Genomic DNA, 11,952 nt, shown 5'->3' with positions numbered 1-11,952 from the left:
GGCTGTGCCACTGATTCTGCTGTCGCACTTTTGACCATTGAGTTAATTAATGAACTTTTACGTAATTAGCCATCTAGCAGCTGCATACTCTGTTCTAGAGCAGTATTTCTCAAACTGTGGGTCATGGAGGGTCCAAGCAGACATGTGATATGCCTTGAGCCACACAGACCAACGTATGGATTTGCTTGTATCAAGAAAGCAAATACATCCTTATTAAAATACATGACTAAATCAATCTTATTTAAAAAAAACATTAGTATGCATTTTTGGTAGCTCTCTCTATGATAAACAATGCAGACACAATGTAAATGTATCTGTGTCATTGAAAAAGTAAATTTTTGGAAGGCTTATAAAGGTGGTGGTGGTGGTGGGTGGGGGGTGATAGTAGGTTTCGTACTACTCAAAAGGGTCACGTACTGGAAAAGCTTGAGAAACACTGTTCTAGAGAGTGTCCACCTGGCCGTATAACCCACCTGCAAAAACAATATGTGTGCTACTCTCATATTTTTTTATTAAAAAATCTAACAAATAAAAACAAGAACCCTGTAATAATTCTTCTCAGGTTTGAGTGAATTCCAAAGTGCCTGGAGTTGCGAGTTTCTTACTGTTTGAATTTGTACAGAAATGTTTGTTTTTTATATATTTATCGTGTCCTTGTACATAGTTGTCTGCAGCAGCTATATCTTCAGTCGTATAAAGAAAAGCACCAGGCAGCATAATGGTAATCACAGTATGAAGTAAATTGTTCTGTTGTGCTTCCAGACGTTGGAATGCATTTCACCTTTCTTTTCTGTTGTTGTGGTGGGTCGATTTGCACTACTACTGCTTGCCTAAAGTCTATCATTGTTAGTTTTTGTTTCTTTTCTGAAAAAAGTGTTCCACTCAGTGTGCGGTACAGCTGTTATTTATTTTGCTGCATACTTCATGTTATTAAGTGTAAGATCTCAATGTTAAACTGTTTGGATCATGTTTCTTTTTTATGTCTTCAGAAGTTTTTAAGTCCTGTAGTTCTGCAGGCCTGTTCACGATGTGTTTGTCCTTGTGTTGAGTGTGGTTTAGGCTTATGGATACTGTAAATAGTGAAGAACACATTGAATTCCATTTGTATATAACCAGTAACCAGATTCGGCAAGAAACACGCTGAATGGTTGCATTTCCATCGATGCATTTTTAGCATGTCCAAGTTCTAGGCAGCAGTAAAAGGGAAGGGGGCCTGTTTGCATACACCAGTTAAGAACTAGATGTGCACTTTATTGCAGAAGCATCAATGTCGTACTTACCAAAGTCAAGATCTTGGCGTTATATGCAAATAGGTCTGCATGTGTGACATCTGTGTGAGAGCTACACTTGTGATACTTCTTAAATAAATTCGTAAACATTTCCAGTGGTGTTATTTTGTTAAGTACTTGTGAAACTGTGGACTTGTGGAATTAGAATTCATATCAGTCCCTTTGGCTCAGATGCACTTTTTTCACGCAGCACAGCGCACTGAATTAAGCAGCGAGTGAATCGGTAGTTCAGGGTGTTCTTTCCTGTACAGTTCCGCAAGATCACTGATAAGACACATGCATGCCTGCCAGAGTACTGGACGCGCTTGCACGAACGTTGAGGAAATCCCTCGGTGCCATCCTCGATTGCTTTGGCAGTGCTCAGGGACATCGGAAGATAGGGACTGGGTGGTGTGAGGGGGTGGCTGCCTCGCCTGAGCTTTCGCTCCGGGGGTCCTGCCGCCCCATTTTTCATCCGTACGTGTAATCCGAGACAGATTCGCTTTCGGGTCTGTTACCGCAGAGTGAAAACGAACACCGTTTTAAAAAGTGGAAGACGAAATTCACCCGAATAGGTACTATTCACCCAAGTAGCGTCGCCGGAAAAATATTCCTGGCAGGGTTCTATGGGAACTCGTTTCACTCCACCCTCGTTTCCCTCCACCCTCGTTTCCCTTCTCCCAAATGCCCTATCAAAGGTACCCGGTTTCGGTTTGAACCCCCTAAACCCCCCTCTGGCTAATCCACTGATCCACCCAATTACTCTATGTGATACTGTATGTGCGGTCCTGCTGCGCGAAGAGCAACGACACGCCATTCAGTAGCCAGGCTTAGACGATACAGGACAGGAAGACTCTGATTTGCGCTCCAGCAAAGGACGTCGCTTTGTCTTTGATCAACTCATGGAAACTTTCGTGGCTAGAAAGGGGAAACTCTTATCTTTTGTTTTGTTTTTCGCTGCAGTGTGTTCTGTTCAGAATATATTAAATATCAGGATACACCAAAGTACATCGTTAATAGTAATGGTACCGTGAGGTGCCGGAAGGTTTGTCTGCCCGGTGTGTGACGACCGTGCCGCAGGGTAGGACTGCGGATAATTTCGATCACCTGGGATATTCTTTTGACGTCCGCCGGAAATATCCCACACGCGGTGCTGGAGGCAATGTTTACCTCCCTCGCATTGCTGCCGTCCTCGGGCGGGTTTCAATCCGCGATCTTGAGCTGAGCAAGCCAACACGTTACCGACTGAGCTGCCGAGACCGGTAAGTACATCCTTCATCGTGCGGTGTGTTCTGCCACGAATAAAATGAGCTCCTGCGAAAGAACGACGAGCGCAGGTGACCTACAGAGCGAGGCCTCTGTTCTGCACACATTTCAAAAATCATTCCAAGGCACTAGACGAGACCTTTCTACGTCACGCGAGGATCGTGTCGCCCGTGCGCGACTGCTTTCTCCGACTGTTTTTGTAAATTCGATTTCGCAGCTATAATATATTGCAGAGCGAAAATATTTTACATGGTGACTCCTGATGGAGAGCTTGACAGATGAGGTTGGTTTCGAGCAAATGTTAAATGTCACCTCATCGCTCCTTTAAGCAGTTCGCTGATGTGTTTGATGACTCGTGTAGCATATCTGCTGTCTTTTCCTGAGCCATGGCCAGAACACTCGACAGAGCCTTTCTAGCGCAGCAAACATGCAGACTTTGCAGACGAAACCATTGCACTTTTGACGAGAACAAAAATAAAGGAACACGCTTACTTCTGTTTGTCGTACCGCATCTAATGAAACAATCAATATTTCAGTTTATGCCGCTTTCAAACGCCAACGGCAGCCAGTTCAGTTTGTGCTGCCCAGAGAGGTCCTGAGACGCATAGGGAAATGTCCTAACTCCAATAGACTTTTTCGAGAACTTCGAAGTGCAGATAAGAACATTTGCACATTTGCGTGTCTTCTTCTTCTTTCTTGCGAAGTTGAAGGGATCTATAGTTGTCATATTCTGCCCAGGACGAGGACCGCCGATATTTCGAACAGAGCTGTTCTGCGGTTCTGTGGTCCTACATGGTCACGGTATCGACGTTGCACCAGGAACCGGACAGTTCCATAGACCGAAAGACTGGTTAAAACGCAGGCGAGCTGGTGGCACAGATCCATAAAGAAAGAAAGAAAAAAAAAAGGACTTGGGGCGATAAGACAAACGTACACGAACAAAGTCTCAAACACGACTGCTTATTTCACAAACGACATATTTGAGCAGATCGGAAGAATTCAAGTGGGTCAGAAAGGGAAAGCCATCAGCTGCTCCAAAGATTTTTAAATATAATTTTTTGAAACATGCATTTGATCGTATCATATGTTGTAATACGGTCACCCCCCCAAGCAGCACAATGTACCGAAAGTCGAGTGCAATAGGGGTGGACGGTATGTGACTTATCAATGTTCTTTAGTTTCACCAGTTCGTTCAATGTCTTCCACCTACCCGTTCACCCCTATTGCACTCGACTTTCAGTACATTGTGCTGCTTGGGCCTCCTTGCATTCTTTTCGCTCCACTACCTTTTCTAGATATCTGTGTTACAAGAATTACTTAGCGCTGATAAGGATGTTATCACATGCACTGCCAACCTGGCAACAACCCAAGCAGCACAATGTACTGAAAGTCGAGTGCGATAGGGGTGGACGGGTAGGTGGAAGGCCTTCAGCAGACTCGTGAAACTAAGGAACATTGATAAGACACATACCGTCCTCCCCTATTGCACTCGACTTTCAGTACATTGTGCTGCTTGGGAAGAGCTCGGCAACTCGGCTTAGCACATGGCATGGTGTACCTATACGACGCTACGACTGACTGCACTCTCTGATGGTATGTTTTTCTCCTGGCAATGGCCGTGACATGTCTTTCATCTGTCTAAAGTCGAGGCAAAGAGGTATCGCTGCAGTGCTGTTGTCACGTTGAACACAACTCTGGAACGTTCCGTCTCATCGGGAATTCCGATACCGTGTCATTTGGTTTGCAACCGTAGCGCGACAGCACGCTGTTGATGATCATAAGGAAACTGTGACGGCAATCTCTGTGACAAGTATGTCATTGTCTGTTCGCGATATCTGCTGCCCAGCAGCAGCATTCTGCCGCTAACTCAGAGCAATTCGTAGTAGCGAGCTGAAGATGTGCCCCACTCGCTTGCCTCGCTACAATCGTAGCGTCGGTAGTGAAGTGCTTGTGACTGCGAGGTTCCACGTTATACTCAGTGGATGTGCGAGTTGATTATTTTCATCGATATGAACCCACAATTTTTAGAGCAAAGGTAAGAGTCACGTAGAAAGACGTGTCAAGTGGCGAGACTGATGCTGCCGTGGCAAAATTTCGCAGCTTCGTTGCTCACGTCGTTATACTTAGCAACCTGGAACGAATCTCTTGCTTCTAGAATTAAGTCAGCAGGAATGAACATCTACGCTGTACCTTCAGAGAAACTGCGGGGAGCACGTGACAAGCCTCGCGTGTTATTGCGCCGTGGCTTCCTTACAGTCACACCAAGGAGTTCAGTGCTGTAGGTTGGTCCAGTCTGGAATCCACGGCAGATGATCCAAACCAGGGGGCTTAATCGCTTCATCGTCGTTACAAGCTAACGAGTGGCGGGAAATTCAAAAAGGTGGGCACGTGACACATTGCGCGTGACGTGTACCACGGCCTTCACGTATCGCGCGAAGAGCGCCGTGCACGTGTTTTATCACGTGCCCACCCTTTTAAATTTGCCGCCCGCCTTTTTGAATTTCCCGCCACTCGTTAGCTTGTAACGACCGTAACGACGATGAGGCGATTAAGCCCCCAGGGTTGTCCCCCCACCCCGATTTTTTGCAGCACCCTTTCTGAAATTTCCGAGATTGCCCAATACAGCTCGGCTACCAATGCACACACCTACAAACACGTGTCTATATACCCTCCCCCCCCTCCCTCCCTCCCAGTGGTCGATTTCTGGGGACATTACTGATCCAGATATAGCTATAAAATGTCTCGTTCGAGAGATGTGGTGAAGCCCATATTCCTTGCACGTTCTGTTCCGATCCACTGCTGCAAGAAGCTCTGGGTGCAATAATCTTGCCCTAATTCCCTTCATTCGCTTTTTTTTTAATTATCAATAAAACAGATTTTCTCAGATTTGTCTGTTATTCGCTGTGTAGATCAATGTAACTTCTAAGAAAAACACAACACACGAAAAAATGGACTAGACAAAAAGACGAATGAGGGATCGGGCTAAGATTATGGACACCCAAAGCTCTCTTCCTGGCGCAGTGGTTCCAGTATATAGTACTTGCCTATAGTCGTGTTCACCCTAAGAACGGCATCTCCGACGCTGAAGTAGAACTTTATAATATATATTCTTATTACATTTAATATGAAAATAATCGTTCTCAAAAGTAAATATGACGGGAACAAATTCTACATACGACGTTTCAAACACTGTGTTGGCTTCGAGTGCATGCTTATGTACCGGGAGAGAAAGATGCACCGGCAATGTCGTTCTTGGCAAGAACACTACTATAGAATACCCTGTATCCCTAAAGTGCCAACAATGACCTAGAATCAAAACATTCCTCGCGTATTTTGAAGAATAGTTTCCCAGTCTTTTAGTATGATGGAGTAGAATCTCTGTTCTATCGAATGGGATATTGCAGCTGCACTTATATGGACCACAACTACTTCGAAAATTTTTGTGGAAAATTGCGAACATTCAAAGGTTTCCGCTTTCAAACGTTGCGAACGCAAAAAAGTTTGTTTGTCTGTAAGAAAGAAAAAAAAAGAGGAGAAATTGAACTCGTCTCCCGACTTGTTCTGCTGCTCCTAACAAAAATTCTCACCCCCCCCCCCCAAAAAAAAAGTATTTCGCTCAGGAACATAGAACCTTCAGTCAACATGCACGAGATGCTATTCAGCAAGCGACCGTGTTTACTGCACACGCGAGTTGTAAAGTAAAGACAACTTCATTTGGATGATGTTGAATGAGGCGTTTCATCGCTTTGTGTTTGCTCGGCGGAGGACCATTCCCCAGACCTAGCGGTTGTCAATGGCCACCTGATCAAATATAAATTTATTATTACGATTGGCCATGCTCTACCCTATTGCTGTGCGGTAATTTGGTGAAAACATAATGAGGAGCTTTACAGTGAGGACCGAAGTCCTACATTGTCCTGAAAGGTGAGCAGTGCTTTTAGGGCATGACGTTGGTGAGCCGGATTTGACCATATGGAACAAGCGATTTCGTCATAGTGAGAGGACGACAGTATAGCTATAGATACTGTAATTGTAATTTTGTAAGGCTGGTAGTGTGGGGCAGTTGAGGAGGCCGTGTTCCAGATTTTCCGAGCCACCACAATGACGGCAGCTGTGACCTTCGGGTGAGCTCTGACCTGAAGGTCGCTTCTCGGCAGATCGCGGATGTAGTATAGATATAGGGACTGGCTTTTTCGGGTTAAACCCGATTCCGCCCGGTTATTCCCCCCCGAACTGACCTCGGACCAATTGGGGTTCAACCCGATTTCTCCCCGAATTCCAGTCACTATGAAATCCTCAAACCTCAACTAGCTCCGGTGGCGCAGCGGTAACGCGTGCGCTTGGAGACTGGGAGGTCCGCGGTTCGAATCCGCGGGCCGGCTGTGCCGTCTGGGGTTTTTCCTGGGTTTCCCTCAGATGTGTAATAGGCGTATGCCGGCACAGTTCCCCCGAAGTCGGCCCATGGACGCAGCTATCCTCCCACCGAGCGGATTCCGCTCGGTCTTCCACTTCATCCTTTCCCCTCCTCCTCTCCACCACCTTTCCCTTCCCGAGAAACATGCCGCCTATTCAGGCAGGCAGACCTCTCGGGTTCCTCCCAACGACGCTCCTCCTCCCCCCTCCTCCTCCTCAAACCTCAAGTGACGTTTCCGCTGAGGACGAACAAAGGTCGCCACGTGTAACACATGTAAGAATGGGTCACCTACGTTCCCAACAATACACCCATGTGTGTCAACACTGCCTATGCCTTCGGGGATTACCGCTGGAAGGTCACGATTCCGCAAAAACAACAACAACAAGAAAACAAAGAAGAGAGATTAGGAAAGGACTTAATAGACATGAGGAGAAACAAAAACACCTGAAGGCACACTTATCGCACGATTTCTCCCCGAATTACAGATTTAAAAATAGCGCCCGATATTTACCCCCCGAATCTGAGAAAGGCATTTAACCAGAAAAAGTCACTCCCTAAGTATATCTTCTGTACGCTTGAACGCTCTGAAATCGAGGCGCGCTCGCTTCGTGTCAGGTGGTACAGTGCTGAACAAATAGTTTACGGAATAGTTACGGAACACGCTCCGGCGCATTCCTTCCTCAGAGTGACACGCCAGCAGCGAATGGCACCGTACGGACTTACAGACATGGGCCTAGGTAACCCAGTCACCTGTGTGCAAGTCCGTACGGTACTATTCGCTGCTAGCGTGTCACTCTGAGGAAGGAATGCGCCGGAGCGTGTTCTGTGAACTTTTTTCCAGCACTGTACACCTTCGGATTTCGCGCGCGTTCTTTCTTATCAGGGAGAAAACTCCACGCAAGGCGTACGCCGTAGGAAACAATTGCGAATTTTCGATGGGTGTTTCTCGACACGCTCTACAACTTTCCAATTCACATCTCGGCCAAGACGAATAATTAAAAAGTTGGCTAATGAATTGCGCCTAATTAATTAACCGGCCGCCATGACAAAATACGGGCGATTAGAACACGCGACTCCTCACAATATTCTGCATACACACACACACCTTATGCATACATACATGAAGAGACGATGATGAGATGGGGCTGATGCCGGCCAGCAGGCTGGGCGCTGCCCGCTGCCATTTGTAGATAGTGAGAGAAGATGATGGACAGTGTGGTAGCCAGAAAATATTTCCGGGGGGGGGGGGGGGTTCTATGGGGAATTTACATGGGGGAGGAGGATTTTCCCATTGTTTTCCTCTCCCAAATGCACTACCAAATGTACGATTTCGCGGGGGTTGAACCCCCTAAACCCCCCTGGCTACGCCCCTGATAATGGAGATGAGGATTCAGGTGATCAAAGTAGGGTGGAGAGGCCTGTTGATGACAGGAAATCCCAAAGGTGACGGCGACCTTGGTGCATATGAATGCTACTGGACCAGGGGCCCAGCACCTTGCCTATGGTAAAGGGGCGGTGGTCGATTGCATGCATTCCGTGCGTCAAGATCTCGCGGTCTCACTGGTACACAGGGCAGTCCATAAGTAGGTGGTGCAGGACAGCGCGCATATTGCATGATGCACAAAGGTCCGATGGCGCACCGCCAAGGCGCTGCCTCATAACTGGGGTAAATGCAACATTCAGCCGCATATACGGTGAAGAAGAGGTGCGTAGTGTCCCGGAAGGCGATGAGGAAGCGACAGAGAGAGAGAGAGAGAGAGACGGATCCACTGCGTGGAGCAGAGAGTAGGGTGTCATGTCATGCAGCCACTGTGGTCTCGTCTTGTCTGCAGAGATAGCACGGACAAGGGCCCGAGGGTCACCTTTGGACAAGATTATAGAGTGGGCTGAAAGTATCTGATGACCCCGTAGGGCAGCCTGGTCAGCCTCTTCATTGCCGTGTATGCCCACATGACCAGGTACCCACTGTAATACTGCCACGTATCATCTTTGAAGCGACCACGGAACAGTAACAGCGGACGGCGAGGCGTCGAGCGACGGGCTGAGATCCACGATACGCTGCGCTGATTAGCGAGCTTCCAGAAGCATCTGTTCCTTCGCTCGCATCAATCTCATGGACGGATCGACGACCTTGGAGAAGCTTTCTTGGAGAAGCCTCTTCTTCACCGACGGGCGCTTTCTACAATGTTCGCCGCTGTGTATAAAAGCTTGTGAGCTCCCAGCCGGAGCATTCTTTACCTTAGTTCTGTCTAAGAGCTACCGCTCTTGTGTTAGCCAGCTAAGCAGCTAGAATAAAGCGTTCGCCGATTATTCGCCGTCTCGCTCGTCTGTTTTCATCTGTGACAATACTATGCAGTGGCCCAGGTCCAGCAGCTCCTTGTAGGATTCAAGCACGTCAACAACAATGTACACTAGAGGACCGCGAATGCCCATTGTTGCGAGGCATTGGAGAGCAGCCTTTGAGTCTGTGTAGAAGACCCATGTTCGAACCGAACACTGCAGAATATTGCGCATGGCAAAGAGCAAAGCATGCAGCTCAAGACATGTTGATGACGTCAGATACGAGAGACGGGAGATACCAGTTATTCCACCAGATACCAGTTCTTCGGAGGGAATAACATAGGCGCATGCGGAGCTGGTTTTAGTGGATGAGCGGTCCGTAAAAACAGGAGTAAAGCCTGCATACAGGTCTCTCATCACATCCAACGTGATCGCATTGGACACTCCTGCAGCAACATCATTCTTTTTCTGCAGCCCGGGAACGAATAGCGAAGCGGATGGTAGAGCGAGGGTCCAAGGTGGAGTTGAACGCGCCTGGGGCTCAACTTGAAAACGTGGCAGGTGTTGAAAAGCTGTTAAATGTAGGACCAGAACTTGCAAGTATGTGGTAGTTGAAATCACATTGAAAGTAGAACTTGCAATGCAGCAGTCCCACACGCAATGCAATCCACACGCATGCTTTGCTTGAGCATGCAATCCCACACGTTCCACTACGCTTTTCACATCCAGTGCAACACTTCGTGTCTCAACGCTTCCACGAGTATTGTGGCATCGCTCATGGTCATAGGTGTCTCGCGACGTAAAGTTCCGATGTAGCACGCATTATCAATCATTCCTATTTCTGATGAAAAAGTTACGGTAATCGAGTTTCGTGCTTCAGGTAGACTAACCTCTTAGTAGAAGCTCGTTTATTGATGTCGTTCAATGTTAATAATAGAGAATGCTTGTGTTGCTTGCTGTCAGGGAATAATCGCACGGTCTTACTGCTGCCGTTTGATTGGAGGATTCTCGTACAGAATGTAAACGATGCCAGAATAAGAGAGCGTTAATATTGTGCAAACGTTAGATTTGTGCTCATCGTGTCAGCACGAACGGTTGAGCTGCAGAGTGAAGGGGGGGAAATTACATGGGAAGGGGGGGGGGGTTCCCGGCACGCATTAATCTCTGTCACGGAGTTGCAGAGCGGGCGGGATCCGAGGCGGAAGAGATATCTACCAACTATCATTCCCTGGCACGAGGATATTAATTTAATGAAACTATCGAAGCCACACAAGAAGATCACGCGGAGGTATAGGGATTTGTTACACAACTCCCCAGGGATTCTTTTTCACTGGCTTCCGTCGTTGATTGTCAGGAGCCCAAGGAAAGGATTCTCCAACATTTATTTATTATTCAGAAACCCAAAGGACCACGAAGACCATTACGTGGTTATCGACATATGCGGACCGTGTGTAATATGTGAGCCATTTTTGGTATGTACATGCTTCACAATAGCGGACATAAGCAACAGAGAATTTGCTGATAGTCCAGAAACGAATACATTAGTGCAGCGCAAGATGTAAAGCTGATCAGTTTCAAAGGTGTAAAGCTGATCAGTTTCAAAGGCGAGAAAGTTATTCTTAGAAACCTAGAAATAAAGCTTATGAACAGAACACACCCGGTTCACTGATTTTTCTAATGATTTTTATATTCATAGTTCGAGGCTAGTGCCACGTCAGTGAAAGTGCTCCTCTTATACGCTGGAAAGATCGAAATCTTTGACTCAGTTATGTTTTGTATGACGTACTTAGCTCTGTCAATCTTTCTTCCCAATTCCGTGTGTTAGCGCCGCGAAGCAACTGTGGCTATGAGGGGCGTGGAAAGATGGAGAGAGAGAGAACAGCAGGGAGGAGTGGTGGACAGGGGGGTTAGTATGCGTCCCTGACCGCCTTCAGGGGGAACTGTGCCGACATTCGTCTAGACAGTCTGCCGAAAAATCCAGGGAACACCTCACAGGGCACAGCCGGTGCAGGGATTCTAACCTGCGTCACCTCCCAGTCTGAGTGTGGAAGGCGATCATCTGAACCACTACACCACGCGAGCTGGTTCTGTCAATCTCGAATCTTTCAAATCGGAACAAAGTTCGTAAAACGCGCGCTGAGACTACGCCTCTTAAGATTTCTGTTCCGTTGGGAGATGGCGCCAGGGGCAACGACACACGCACACGCACACGCGTGCGACATTCTCCTGTTTCACCTACGCATGTTTTTCGGACAAACCTCTTCCACCTGACACCGGGCTCACTGGCCATAATTACAACTTTGGTTCTCCGTTTTACTGACTTCGTTGTGCGCACACTTCGCTTCCTCCACGTGCAGGCTTCCAGAAGAACAATAAGCTACGTACATGCTGTCACTACAACATTTTTTTTTTATTCCCGTAGTTTTCTTGTATATTCGTTTATGCAACTTTAGCCTTGTCTTGTCTTGTATACACACGCTATAACCTTCTTCCTTGTCGTCGTCAACACTTCCTACCCAGCCTATAAAAGCAACAAAACTTCACAAAGTTATCGACGCAATAAGCCACGCTTTTGACGCACTATGCAAATAAGTCGAGCTTGCTCCCGTCACTCCAGCTGTCCTTCTTCTCCCCCTCTTTTTTTGCTTAGTGTCACGTACACACACCCATGTTGCACGCTGCTCGAATTTCCGACCATCAAAAGTCCCGTCAAATACGCCCGGG

The sequence above is a fragment of the Ornithodoros turicata genome, chromosome 1, assembly GCF_037126465.1.
Source record: "Ornithodoros turicata isolate Travis chromosome 1, ASM3712646v1, whole genome shotgun sequence".
In the NCBI taxonomy this organism is placed as follows: Eukaryota; Metazoa; Arthropoda; class Arachnida; order Ixodida; family Argasidae; genus Ornithodoros; species Ornithodoros turicata.
The sequence above is the reverse complement of the archived record's forward strand: the minus strand, read 5'-3'. Positions refer to the sequence as shown.